Raw genomic sequence first — 15000 nt, 5'->3', positions numbered from 1 at the left:
AAGGACAAAACTGTACTGTATATGTATATATATATATACGAAACAGGTCTGTAGGGATGTATATGTAGTTGTTTTTTTTTTCCCACTACCACACATTATACCCGCTCTACTATTTGTGTTGAGCACTGTTTCACGGACACCAAGTTTAATCCCTATATATATATATATATATATATATATATATATATATATATGGGAGATGTACAACTTTGAGCGAAGGAAGACACATACTCAATAAAAAGTCTAAAAAGTTTAATAGAAAACGTTTCGGTCCGAGACCTTCATCGGTTCTCTACCATTTATCAGACCTTCATCAGTTCTCTTACCATTTATCGAGCTTTGGATTGTGAATCCTTCACTGTTGGCTCGAGGCCTTTTAACTTGTTATTATATATATATATATTTAGTATGATTTCGGAGCTGAGCAAAAAGGTTTCCAGCAATCTGATTGGTCGAGCGGTTCCTTATATGACGCTATATAAACCGCTCCACGCGGTTTATATAAAATGTTAAAATAAAATGTTAATAAATGTTACTAAAATGTTATAATTTTAGAGATTTCTCTGTTGTTCAGCTCTGAAATTATACTAAAACAATTCTTCGCCTCAGGTTCGGTGAATATTGTCGAATAATTCCCTCGATTTCGTCTCGGGGATTATTCGATGATATTTACCTCACCTTCGGCGAATAATTGTTATATATATATTTATTAAAAACTGGATCATTGGATAATGCAATTCAAGACTTTTTATTGGCTCAGCCATTATGGTATATGAGCCAATATACCATAATCTAATTTCTGTACATTGTTAAATCCGGTTTCTTCTCACAAAATAAAGTCGAGAAGATTTGTCTAATAGCTTGGGGGCGTTTTTTTAATAAAACAATTATTCCACGAGCGTTTGTTGGATATGAGATGATTATAGCCAACTCGGCGCTACGCGCCGAGTTGGCTATCTATCATCTCATATCCAACGCGCGCTCGTGGAATAATTGTTAAATATATATATATAATTATAATTATATAATATATATATAATATCAATGTTCCTCCAAGAGTTCAGCGCTCTTTGAAATACATTCAAATCAAGTTCAAGAATATATATATATATATATATATATTTATTATAATTTCAGAGCTGAGCAAAGAGTTTCAAGCAATCTGATTGGTCGAGCGGTTCCTTATATGACGCTATTTAAACCGTTCCACGCGGTTTATATAAAGTGTTAAACTAAAATGTTAATAAATGTTACTAAAAATGGTATGATTTTAGAAATTTCTCTGTTGTTCAGCTCTGAAATTATACTAAAACAATTATTCGCCTCAGGCTCGATTTATATTTAGTTCTTATTAACCGAGCGGGAGGTCTTTATGGGAGAATCCTGACCGAGGTCACCAGCACGGAACGAACGCATTGAGGTCTGTACCATCGACCGAGGTCAAGATTCTCCCATACAGACCGACCGAGCTCGGTTAATAAGATGTTTATTATATGGCTGTGTCTTATATGCCAATTTGTTATATTCTTTGCACCTTTTTTTTCTAGACCAGTCTATATGCCGGTCTAGATGGGAAAATCTATACCGCTTTCAAAACTGATTTCAGCAATCAAATTCGTGAATTCGGTAGTTCCCAGTCCTTGTGAGACACAGCAACATAATAGGTGGTTTGCAACCAATCTCCAGAGACACAAGTAAAAATGGTGAAAGGAACAAATGCTGGTGGACGAACAAAAGGAGCTAATGAGATGTCTATTGTTTACGTCCACCAACATGGCGGCAACAACGTAACGTGCAAACCACCTATAATGTCGAATAATCCCCTCGACTTCGTCTCGGGGATTATTCGACGATATTCACCTCACCTTCGGCGAATAATTGTTAAATATATTTAATAATTATTCGCCTCAGGCTCGTGAATATTGGTGAGTTCTTCTCGGGGCATATTCACCAATATTCAACCAATATTCAAGCCTGAGGCGAATAATTGTTTGAGTATAATTACTCAGGTGATTATAGAAATGAGCAAAGGAATGTTACATTTTATTTGTCATTGTCACGCGTCAGTGAACAACTGGGCGCACTGATCCCATCCGCTCGCACGCTCTTCGTTTTTAGGGTTTGTTTCTTGTATTTTGTCCATTGCTTTCTTTGTAATTAGGTTTTTTTGTTTATTAGCACCAGTTCATTAGTCGTTATCTGTTTCTACGTAATCATTAGCAATTCGATCCTATTTAATGCTCTTTTTTTATTTGAAAAGTTGTAAATAACTAAAGGTCTCTGACCGAAACGATTTTTATTAAATTTTTTTATATTTTTTACGTCAGAAGTTGTCCATCCTCGTAATTTTTTTAAACTTTCTACATATATATATATGTAGAATATAACTCTATTGGTTTCATGGGATGTTGTCTCAGTGTTTCCTAACATTGATAATCAACTCGGTCTTACCGCAGTGAAGAGGGCACTGAATGCCAGAGAAAATAAGCTTCCATCTACTAATTGCATTTTAGAAGCGGTTAAAATTTGTTTGAAGAGCAATCATTCGGTTTTCAGAGAAAACTTCTTTCTACAGGTTCATGGCACAGCCTAAGAACGCCTGCGGTTATGCAGATCTTGCCATGGGTGAAATAGATTTTCAGGCTAAGTTCTCTGGCCACATAAAGCCGGCTTTGTGGTGGCGATACCGTGATGATGTTTTTGATCTCTAGCAACAAGGCCTTCCGGCACTGCATGAGTTTACTGAATTTATAAACTCTTTGTATCCCACTATAAAATTCGAATTAGTTTTTTCCGAACGAGAGCTCCATGTGCTAGATTTAACTCTACATCTTATCGAGGGTTTTATTAGGACAGACGTTTACTCAAAGCCAACTGATAGTCACCTGTATCTCCCACCATCAAGTGCTCATCCTAAACACTTTTTAAACCTATTCCTTACAGTGTGGCGACGAGGTTACAAAGAAATTGCTCCGAACAAGCTTTTCTTGTCCAGAGAATAACCGAATACAAGGGTTATCTGGTTACTCAGGATTACCCTTCCAAATTAGTGGATGACCAGTTTTGTAAGGCCTCTACTATACCTAGAAGTGATCTACTTAGGACTCATGCCAGATCTAAGAGGAAATTATTCCCATTTGTAACCTCATTTAATCCAAATTTACCTGATGTAAGTCGCATCATTAAAAAACATCTGGGTATTTTGGAATCCAATACCAAGTTAAAAGAGCTTTTTCCTTCAAATTCCATCATAGCATCCTTTCGCAGATCTAAAAACCTCAAAGAATTGTTGGCGCCATCCCGTTATGGCCCTAACATTGAAAGCGAAGGGGTTGCTGAGGTCAAGGGGTGTTTTAAATGTAATAGAACAAGATGCGATCTCTGTCGCAACTTCTTGATTGAATCTAATTCCTTTTTAAGTTTTCAAACAGGCAAGAGTTACAAGATACGATCGAAACTTTCCTGTGATTCCAAGAACATAATTTATTTGGCTTCATGCAAGAAACGTCGCCTACAATACATTGGTTCCACAACAAATGACTTTAGAGTTAGATTTCGCAACCACAAGTCTGCTATGGTCACTAAGAAAAGACCTGTGAAGTAGCGGTACATTTTAACAAAACACCACATGATTTAAGCGATTTCTCATTCCAATGCATTGATCAAGTGCAGGCGACAGTAAACAATTCAGGTACCATCGAGAAACTTCTAATTACCAAAGAAGCATATTGGAGCGCACAGTTGTTCTCTCTGGCACCCTTCGACTTGAATAAGCGCCAGGAATTTCACTCCGAAAAAAAGAATAAACTATAATTAATGCGGAGAATTTTTTCAAATAGGGCGGGCATCAAAGGTCCCAGTCTCAGCGTTGATTGGGAATTTTAGTGCAATTCTCGCCTTTCAAGTCAACGCTGCTTCCTTAACATTTTCAGTGGATTCGACAATTTTTCCATTTCTTTTTATTGTGATAGTTTTTCGTGTAGTAATTACTGTGTTTGTTTATATGTGTCACCTCGCCCTATATCAATCTATTTAAGGAATTTGTAAGTCATTGTGTTACAACTGATGAAGGTCTCGGACCGAAACGTATTTTATCAAACTTTCTTAGACTTTTTATTTGAGTATATGTCTTTCTTAGCTCGAAGTTGTCCGTCCTCGTGTACTACAATATTCTTCCTACTACTTATCGAGGTTTGGACTGTGAACCCATTTGGATCCTTCTGGCGCGGCGTCACTGTTGGCTCGAGGCCTTTTAACTTGTTATATATATATATATATATATTTAGTATAATTTCAGAGCTGAGTAAAGAATTTCCAGCAATCTGATTGGTCGAGCGGTTCCTTATATGACGCTATATAAACCTCTCCACGCGGCTTATATAAAATGTTAAAATAAAATGTTAATATATGTTACTAAAATGTTATGATTTTAGAAATTTCTCTGTTGCTCAGCTCTGAAATTATACTAAAACAATTATTCGCCTCAGGTTCGGTGAATATTGTCGAATAATCCCCTCGACTTCGTCTCGGGGATTATTCGACGATATTCACCACGCCTTCGGCGAATAATTGTTAAATATATATATTGAGTTAGTTGAATGGTCAAAGAAAAATGATAACATTGCACTACAGATCTGTTTCGAAAGGGCTTGGATGACCACCAGTCCCTTCTGGAACAGATTTGCAGTGCAATGTTATAATTTTTCCTTAACCATTCAATTAGTTATATAGCTCCACCACTGTAGAGCACTCCGCGACTCAAGATAAAGTTTTACGTATTTGATTATATTTATAGGTATATCTTTTATTATGCGGCAAGGCAGTCCCGAGGTAAATCTGAGCGTTCTAACTGGTTCTTACTCGATCCGTATTTTGCGTGGCGAAGTGAAGCAGACTCAACTGTTTTCCTTCAAAGATCGCCTTTACTCAATGATAGACCTCTCAAGCCTGTATGTTTTGTTTTACGGTACCCATTTCAGATCATGTGGTAATACTCTGAGGAAATTTAATATCCACTCTTCTATGATATTTCCTATTATCGATATGTTTTTTAATCGAATTAAAGTTTTAAATTAACATCGCAAAAAAATTGATAGTCCTTAAATTTATTTCATTAAAATTTATGATCACACACTTTACTACCCAACTTAAGGTATTTAAAATTTGCTGTAAATTGGAACACTCTTTAGCCTTAGCCCCTATAGGGTCTGGTTTATGAAAAAGAGAGATAATAAACAGATAAATGAATGAATGAATTTCAAAAAAATCTTTGTTCTCTTGATCAAAGTTTAGACCCAAGTTTAGACCTAAGAAAGATAAATACCTGAAAGCTTCGTTGTCGAAACAAAAATAGTTCGATGGTGAAACATCGATTTTAAGGTTGTGTTTCGCCAGGAGTTCCTTGAGAACTGGCAGGGTGTCTCCTGGCTGGTAAAACGTTCCCCTGGAGTTGGTGAAGGCAAATATAATGTTAGATTCCAGCGACTTATGAAGATGTGTGAGGAGCTCTAACACACAGAATTTAAAGGCCACAGTCAACCGTGCATTGTTTGGCTTGAGAAGCACAACCACGGCATGGATCTTGTCGTAGATGGTGAGAAATGCCAGAGTGTTGTCAAAGTTTTCTTTATCCTTGTCAGTTCCGCGACAGTCCCCGATGCCTGGAGTGTCGATGAGGTGGAACTTGGCGATGTCTGTCTCAAACATGTACTCCCGAGGGGACTGGGTAGCAGACTGACCGGTGGCGAAAATCTCATTTGCGTCGGAACCAAAAGAAACGTCTATGCCTTCCCCTTCTTCACTCGTATAGGCAAACCTGAGATAAATTTCTATTTTATTGTCAACATGAATTTTTTGATGTTATGTATTCCCATATGTTTCTACAGGCCGTCTTAGGGCAAAGGTTTGGATTTTCCTGTCTTGAATTCGACCGCTTCCAAACTCCTTATACTTTACTGAAGCCATCAATATTTAATTATATGGAACTGACTCATAAACAACTCTACTCGTTTTACTTCCCAAATATTTCAACTCTCTGATTTTCAATGACACAATATATCAACAACAAAATAATCTCTTGATATCGATCAAACACGTAAACAGGACAAATACCAAACAACATTTTGGGACCGTCGACTACCTGGACTTTTTAGGAACGGGCTCCGCGCTTGATAACCGAGAACGAAGGAAAGGCCTTGTGGGTAAATATTATTTCAATGAGCAGCCTCCCAGGTTGAACGAAATCTACCACACGTTTCTTATGGATTGTACAAGTCTTTTTTTTTAAGAAAAGGGAGATATCTATTTGCTCAAAAAAATGTCAAGGAAAAAGCTAGCCACGAAGTTTGAGGGCAATGCAAGGAGAACTTAAAAGTGGAGCGCGTGTATGGTACCCACAGTTCAAAGCTTGTTGGTCACATTTCGATTGAGCTATAATTCCATATAGACTGTTTCTTAAATGCATCCTAATAACTTCATAAACGTAGAGACTACTGGTCTCCTGAAGGCTAGAGAATGGTCTAGTTTTGTTGAAGAAGTTAACGGCATTTACCAAGAGCATAACAATAAGACAAAAATTAGAGGAAAAGACAATGAACATAGAGGAACTCTTCAGACACGTGGAGAAAGAAGTAACTGGAACAGAAAAGAAACCATTCTCCTTTACTGATTCCACTGTAGTTAAAAGTTAAAAAAGGTATTCATAAATTGGCAATAAAATAACACATGATTTTTTTGTTTAACCTTACTGATTTATGAAAATGTCAGAGGGAAGGCGCTTATTGGAGTGGGATGCTTATTTGACATTTTGGCGTAGGGGTTGGGCTCTCTATAAGACAAGGGCGCTTATCCGAGGAAATACGGTATAAACACTCTAGACAGTGGCTGATCTTTAATCAAAAGATAATGAAACAATAGCTGGAGGAGATTGTGAGATGGAGTTCAATGCTTTCTCGTCGCTGCAATAATTACATCATAATACAAGTACATCTAAGGTAAGCAATGAACATGCATTGGTAAAGTCATGCACTAGTACCAAGTGACCTAAACCTCCGGAGTGGGAAAGGACTTTGCTTCTCCTTATAGAAGGGAAGCAGGACTTAAAGTCTCCCAAAATTAAATCAAACAAAATTTTTAATTTAATTACCAAAAAGTTCATATTTTTACCTAAATGGTATTAAAACAGTGAATTGGCGGTCAGCCATGGCGGCTTGGAGAGAGCTGTGCTTCAAGTAGTTGGCAATCCCGTTGATCCAGGTCGACTTCCCAACTCCTGTCTCTCCCAGAATCAGAATATTGACGTCCTCTTTTACCTTCTTTTTTGTGAAAGATTCTAAGAAGAAAAAGGGCACTTTAAGTAAAGTTCTTTATGAGCATATTAAGAAGGAAAATTAATCTGTTAACAGCCCTTAACATTTGTTAAATGAAAATGAGAAGATTAGATAGTAAAATGACAATATGGGTACCATAAAAAACGTTTCAAAAAAATAAGCAACATATAATTAATTAAAAAACTGAACAAAAAGTTTTGCACTTATGTAATCCGCTTGCACGTTCGACTTCGGTTTGAGTTTTTTTGAGAGAAAGCATTTCAAATACTGATGATATGTGTTTGCCAAACATATCACTTCTGCGAGCGTATAGGAAGCGATTCTAATAAATGCCTTTTTAAGTTTCTGAGAAAATGTTATAGTAGGTTTCATTGGCCAGTATCTAAAGTTATTTTATCATTAAAGCCTCTTAAAGTTACTATTGTTTTACTTGATAATGACGTTATGTTAACATCGAAACGTCGTCGACGAATTTTTTTTCAAATGAATAAAGGGTGAAATTTCTAGAGAAACTGTGGTGCTGCTTTGGTGGGGGTAACAAGGCAATCTGGTTATATCAACTAAGTTGAAATTGTAAATTGGCCACCGTAAAGAGTTCAAAAGCTGATTTTTTGAGCATCAGCCCCTCTTCAGAGCCAATGGAGGAAAGTTGTAGGTTGTGTGTGGGTTTATAAGCAGAAAGTGGAGCTACCCTATTGGTGGGAATATGGTGACGAGGAAAACGCGACTAAATTATTAGAATGAAAAGCGTTCGTTGATGCCTATGGGGTTAAGAGTGCCGATCTAAAAGATAAACTTTTGGTTACAATGTATATATGAAGTTCATATATTTTGAACTGCGGTGTTAGATACGTATGATGCACGATCCTCGCAGTAGATAGCGCTATTTAAGCAATAGCGAAATTCAGACCTGAAAAAAATCAGGCCTGTACGGGACTCGAACCACTGACCTCTGCGATACTGGTGCAGCGCTCTACCAATTGAGCTAACAAGCCAACTGGGAGCAGGCCGTTAAGTTGGTTCGTAATAAACCCGTGAAAGTGATAAATCAGATACAATGAAATATATGAAGTTCATATATTTTGAACAGCGGTGTTAGATACGTATGATGCACGATCTTCGCAGTAGAGAGCGCCATTTATGCAATAGCGAAAATCAGACCTGAAAGAATATATCCCGTACAGGCCTGATTTTTTTCAGGTCTGATTTTCGCTATTGCATAAATAGCGCTCTCTACTGCGAGGATCGTGCATCATACGTAGATAAACTTTTGTTCAAGAGTTTTGCAGCTTTCCGAACTTCCTAAATTTAGGAAAGGCTGCAGATTGCCATATGCTGCTTACAATGATTAGATAGGTTTAAGTGTCAAGCGACTGGTTTTGATGCGTCCTGGCTTGCCATTTATTTCTACGTCGCGAAGGTGTTCTCGGAATCAGTCACTAAGTCGTCCTCTGCCTGTTTCGCCGATGTATATCTTTTCGCAATAAGTGCAAGTTTTGCAACAGAAGACGTTGGCGGAGGTGCACGTGAAGTGATCAGTGATCTTAATGGATCGTTTGGGTTCCGATATTTTCCAGCGTTGTGAATGAAAGAACAAGCTTTGTCTCGTGCGCGAGCGCATTTAAAATTGCCGGGTTGGTCATTAGTTTGGAATGAGCTTCTGACCAGATTGTGAAAAGATAGTACCAGTCTCTGGATCATTTTAAAGTGATCTAAAATTTTTAAACATAATGAATTTAACTGAGTAGCTGTGAGGGTGAAATGGGAGAGTGAATGGAATGCGGTCGGAATTTTCTTTCTCTGACGTTTGTAGAGCTGACTGTCGATCAATAAGTTGGGCGCGGTGGTGACCCGCTTGAACGACAGAAACAGAGTAACCACGTTTTTCGAAAACTGGCATATTGACTCTGATTTAAGGAAAAAAATCAGTCATCACTACATAAACGACGAAGTCTTAGAAAATGATGAAAGGGAATACAATTCTTAATTTTTTTTCTCCAGCCTTTAAAATGCGTTTTAATGGTTTTAGAAGTATTTTGTCGCAATTTTGTCATAGTCAAATGTTTTTTCTAAAGATTTAATTGGTAAGTATCATATTTATTCACTTTTACCTCCTTTTTTTCTCCTCCTTTCGGAATCGCCGACTACTTTCACCTTCAAGTCATCGATTTTCTTCCCCAAATTTTCTTCTACTTCATTCAATCTTTCCTTGGTACTGACTTCATCCATCACTCACTGTTTAAGAAGCTCTCTGTAGTGTTCCTCAAAGTCAGGGTCCATACATTCCGCTTTCAGATCATCAATAATAGCTTGATAACCTGCTCCTCCCAGTCTCACCAATGCATCTTGGATGTCTCGCCAGTACCGATTAAATGTTGCGTCATCAACTGAGGCCTTGCTTGCATGACCATAAACTGTGTTTCTGTAGCACTTGATGCGCGCGATGTCTGCCTCAAGGCTTGTGTCTCCTAAAGGAGGAAGCTTATCCCAGCCATTACGTGGGGCAACCAAACCACAAATGTTCCTCAAAAGAACCATCAATAGGGTGATGTCAAAATGCTGAGATGAAACCGAACATTTTATGGCAGGATACAGTTTTCCCCATTGTGATGGATTGAGTACTTTTTTTCTTCTGAGTAATTGTAGCACTGCACGAGTTTGTGGACTTGATAAAACTTTGTCCAGTTTACCTCGCGGGTGCTTCTTGTCAAATATCTCTCTCAGGACATGTGAGCTAACATCCACCAGTAGCCTGCATAACCGGGCGTAGTTAGTTGTCTCTTTTGTTGAACGAAATGATGGTGCTGCTGCTGCTGAGGCCATGAAAATGTTTTCCTTAAATTGAAAAAAGAATCGATTGCGCATGAAACACTAAACAGGGCACGCAAAAAATTTTTCAAATATGAAATTTGCAAAACGAAATATCACTTAAACTTTGAGGGACCTCTGAGGGTTTATAAGGAATTGGAGAAAAGCAGAATATTGCTCTTTTTTAACAAGGAAACAGGGTGACGAAGAAAATACATATTCAGAGGAGGGCTTGAACTTAATTTTGGATTTTCCGGAGACAAAATAAAAAGGGTGCTGGGAGCACTAATATAAAACAACAACAAAACAAACAAACAAATATAAACAACAAAACACGAAGCGTCAAGGAACATCCAAAAATGAAAAATTTTCAGAATAATTTTCAAGACTGTCAGTTCTTAAACGTTTCTCTACATCTAACCGGGCGACGGACGACAACAACAACAACGTACAACTTTGTTGTTGTTATTGCTGTTGTTGAACGATCAATTAGTAGCGCCTAATATAACATGGAAAATTAATTATAGCAAATTCTATTTTTCTAATGAAATTCCTTTCTTTTATTCAAACCATGGGGTGCCAAAGAGAACAAATGAGCACTCCAATAAGCCTCTTTTGGGATTAAAAGCCTATCGATCTCTTCAGAGCCACCAGGAGCCTGTACCTGATCAATGCACTGGAACGAAAAATCGTCCAGGATGTGTGGGGTTTTGTTAAAGTGTATCGCTACTTCACAAGTTGTTTTGTTTGTGAGCATAGCAGGGCCCCTCCAGGGATTTTGTTGCTAATTTGCCCTTTCGGGCTCCAAAGGCCTTGTTTAGGGATTTTGTTACGGTTTACAGTTGTAGTTAAAAGTGGGCCTCCCCTTTTTTTCTTGCTGCATTGCTTCTTTACAATTGGTTACGCCACTCATTTTAACATATTTAGTATTCTTATCTCCTAGTTTTTAGGGTTTGTTTCTTGTATTTTGTCCATTGCTTTCTTTGTAATTAGGTTTTTTGTTATCTTTTTATTAGCACCAGTTCATTAGTCGTTATCTGTAATTACGTAATCATTAGCACTTCGATCTTATTTAATGCTCTCTTTTTTTATTTCAAAAGTTGTAAATAACTGAAGAAGGTCTCGGACATCGTTTTTCATTAAAACTTTTTATATTTTTGACGTCAGAAGTTGTCCGTCCTCGCAATTTTTAAACTTTCTACGTTCGTGTTTGCTGTGAGGTTTGGACTGCGAATCTTTTATTGATCCTCCTGGCGCGGTGCACCTTTGTTGGCCTGAGAGTTCCACTAACGACCTGCAATATACATATAAATTCATACAAGGGAAACCCTGACGCTGTAGACCCCAAATAATCATACTTAAATAGAATAAATGTTTGAAAAGAAAATTTGCCCTGAGCGGGATTTGAACCCACGTCCCCCTGTTACTAGTCAGGTGTGATGACCACTACACTATCAGGGCAACCATGCTGGTAACACGGCAATCGAAGATGTGATTAACGTGATCTGAGACGTGGTGTCCCGGGAAACCTAATTTTCAAGGTGACAGGGTAGGGGAAGCCTATAACCTCTGCAGGCTAAGTGCCATACGCGAAAACAACGTACAATTCTTTAACACAACGACACTAGAACTTAACGAAAACTTTGCATTAAGCACGTTTCATCTCTCTCTCTCTCGGGGGGTCTCGTACCCCAAAGATACATGGGAAAAATCTGAGACACTCCCCCCGTTTATCAGTCACGCAAATAATCAACCAACCTAATTCAAAACCTATAGACAAAGTGGCTATGTTCACCAATTCTAAGGCAGCTACTCTAAACTTAGAACAAATGTCCACTGTTCTCAAGGTTCAATGCTTTTAAGAGTTCACCGTTCTCAGAACTTAAGAATCATTCAACGATACCCTTTAAAGGTTCTCTGTTCTTAGAGCTTAAAAATCAATGTTCCTAAAGCAGCTTATTTTCCATGAGCACTCTCCTTTCTCTGTCTGCTCTGTGTGCTGCTTCTCGTCTGGACCGCTCCGCTGCGTCCTCAGCTCCATCTAACACATTTGTAATGTCTGCTATGCCTGCTGCTCCCTGACTGGGCCGCACCTCTGCCTGCTCAGTTCCTGTAGGCACATCTGGGATGTCTACTGTCGAGTCCCCTTGTAAACCAGTCCCAAGTTCCAATGGATAAGACCTTTGTAGTGGGCGTCTCAACCGTTTGGGGTTCCTTTTCTTGGGTGTGGTTGTCTTCACAACTACTCCACGGACAAGCCCATCCTTGCCTTCGATCAGGCTTTCTACTCGGCCCAGCCTCCAAAGTCCTCGATGCAGCCCATCTTCATGAACAACAACTACATACCCGACAACAACCGTTTGACCTTTTACATCTTTCATTTTGAGCCGGTGCGAATTTCTTAGTTCAAGAAGATATTCGTTCTTCCACCGAACCCAGAAGTGATCCTTCAGTCTCTCAAGTAGGGCTACCCTCCGTCTAGCTTCTTCAGTATTCAGTGGGCTGATTTTAATTTCTACCTGGTCTGGCATAGCCAATAAACGTCTCCCACAAAATAAATGGTAAGGGGTCAGGGGCTCTTCAATTTCCCCACTGGATACAAATGTGAGAGGCCGGGAATTAAGTGTTGCCCCTATTTCCACTAGTACCGTTTGGAGTTCCTCACTGGTGACCTTTGCATCCTTTAGTATCTTCTTCAGGCACCTCTTCACACTCTGCACTAATCGTTCAAAGTAACTACCCCACCATGGGGTGCTTTCAAGATTGAATATCCACTTAACTCCTTTATTGGCAAGGTGTCTTCTTACTGCAAGTGAATAAAATAGGGATCTTAACACCTTGGAGGCGACACAAAGGTCTTCCAATTGTCTGAATTCAATTCGCGGGGCAGTCCACGACGAGTAGCAAATCGACGAAAGTTTCGGATAAAGGCCTCTGCTGTCAAATCAGGAACAGTGTCAAGGTGTACAGCTCTGGAGACTGCACAAGTGTATACTGAGACGTACGTCTTACGCATTTCACCGTTCTCTTTTACATAGAGGGGGCCTGCGAAATCCACACCTGTGAAGGTGAATGGTTGCTCCTTTGTGATCCTGAAAGATGGCAAGGAAGGCGCCATATGTGGGATGTAGGGCTTCCCTTGTAAACGGCGAAAAATTGTACATTCATGCATGAGGTTCTTTACAACTTTTCCTCCCCTAACAATCTAGAATCCTGAGCGCAATACAGTCAGTGGCTCTTTAACACCATTACGGTGGCCTCTTTCATGACAAGCTCTTACGATGAGTGAAGTGACATGATGATTTGCGTCCAACAAGGCAGGGTGTTTCTGTAACTCTGATAAATCTGTATTTCCAAGACTTCCAGCACATCTCAGGATTCCGCTTGGGTCTGAGAACACTCCAAATTCTCCTTTCCAGTTCTTGAACTTCGCACTTGACGTTAACCCGATTTGAATATCTCTAATCCAAAGTTCTTCCGCTTCTAAGATATCATCTGCTGTAATGTCTACTGGGACAAGACCGGACTCCCGCCCCTTGGACTTCAGTTTTCGTGTAAATCTCAAAACAAGAGATGTGATTGTTAGCAATCTGTGTAGGCGGCTGAATCTCTGCAATCAATAACAGCACTCACTGCCAGACTAGAAAATCCTGTAAGAAGTGACAAGCAAGGTAGGTTTGATGTTAGCTCACGATGTTCCTTCTTTGCTTCCTGCAGAGATTGAACAGGAGCTCGTCTGACCTTGGCGGTTTCTTCACTGATATGTATTGCCTCTTCGTACGACTTTAACCAGTCTGGCCCTGAAATCCATGTGCTCTCGGCCACGATTGCCGGTGATGTTCCGCGCGGTGCTATGTCGGCTTGGTTGTCCTTACTTGAGCAGTGACTCCAGGCAGTTGGTGGCACAAGACTTCTGACCTCACATATCCTGTTCCGAACAAACTGTTTCCACTCACGGTCTTCTCCACGAATCCAATACAGTGGTACTTCTGAGTCAGACCAGCATCTTACATGGGAAATTAGAATAAACTCTTCCAAGACAGATCGGATATGAGAAATAAGTCTGGCCAAAATCAGTGCTGAGAGCAGTTCAAAGCGTGGGTTTGTTTGCTTAACAAGCGGTGCAACTCTTGTCTTTGATGTCAAAAACTTGAGGTAGGTTTCATCTGCCGTCTCTATCTTTAAGTACACTACAGCTGCATAAGCATTGACTGATGCACCTGCCCTGCAACACCAAAGAAGTAGCATCGTGGCACCCTGATTCGCTCTGCCTCCTTCAGGCTCTTTTGTAAATTTCTCCAAATCTTTCTTGACGTTTCATCCAATACTTTATCCCAACCCATCTTCCTCTTACATAAACTTTGGCAAAATAGCTTCATTTTGACAGTCACCGGGGTAATGAAACCCATGGGGCCATAAATCTTCGACGCGATCCGTGCTACATCACGTTTTGTTGGGCTCAAATCGTCCAAAAATGAATCTTCCAGGACCTCTTTCAGATCCAGGACAAATTGATCTTCCTCCGTTTTCCAATGTACACCCAAGACCTTTTCTGTAGCAGGTAGGGCACTTCCACTGTGCGTTGCAATCTTTGCTTATGATTCATCTTCCTCCATCGCAGTCTCAGAATTTTCCTTTGATCCAGTGGATTGACCTCTATGGCAACTATTTTCTAAAAATCTCTCATTCTCCTTGATCCGGCTCATTAATTTATTAGGGTTGGAAACAAAACTTTCTTGCATTAAATCCACCTTCAGGTCGTCTTGATTTGGCTTTAATGTACAACTTGTAAGCTCCCATGTCATCACTTTCTCCAGAAATATTGTCATCTACGTAAAGAGTTTGAAGAAGTTTCTGCACAAAT

The 15000-nt window shown here is 39.3% G+C and overlaps 1 pseudogene across 1 annotated transcript in view; it reads right to left on the bottom strand.

Moving 5' to 3' along the window:
* The window catches only part of LOC111342248 (uncharacterized), a 189693-nt pseudogene that overhangs the window by 2970 nt on the left and 171723 nt on the right, over positions 1 to 15000 (bottom strand). Inside the window, exons 2-4 of the transcript XR_015992529.1 lie at positions 9440 to 10163; positions 7165 to 7330; positions 5324 to 5815 (exon numbers count right to left, since the gene is read on the bottom strand). The product of XR_015992529.1 is annotated as an uncharacterized LOC111342248 (transcript). The remainder of the gene's footprint in view (positions 1 to 5323; positions 5816 to 7164; positions 7331 to 9439; positions 10164 to 15000) is intronic.

This window comes from Stylophora pistillata, chromosome 10, assembly GCF_964205215.1.
Source record: "Stylophora pistillata chromosome 10, jaStyPist1.2, whole genome shotgun sequence".
NCBI classification, from domain to species: Eukaryota; Metazoa; Cnidaria; class Anthozoa; order Scleractinia; family Pocilloporidae; genus Stylophora; species Stylophora pistillata.
This window is presented reverse-complemented; position numbering and strand designations above follow the sequence as displayed.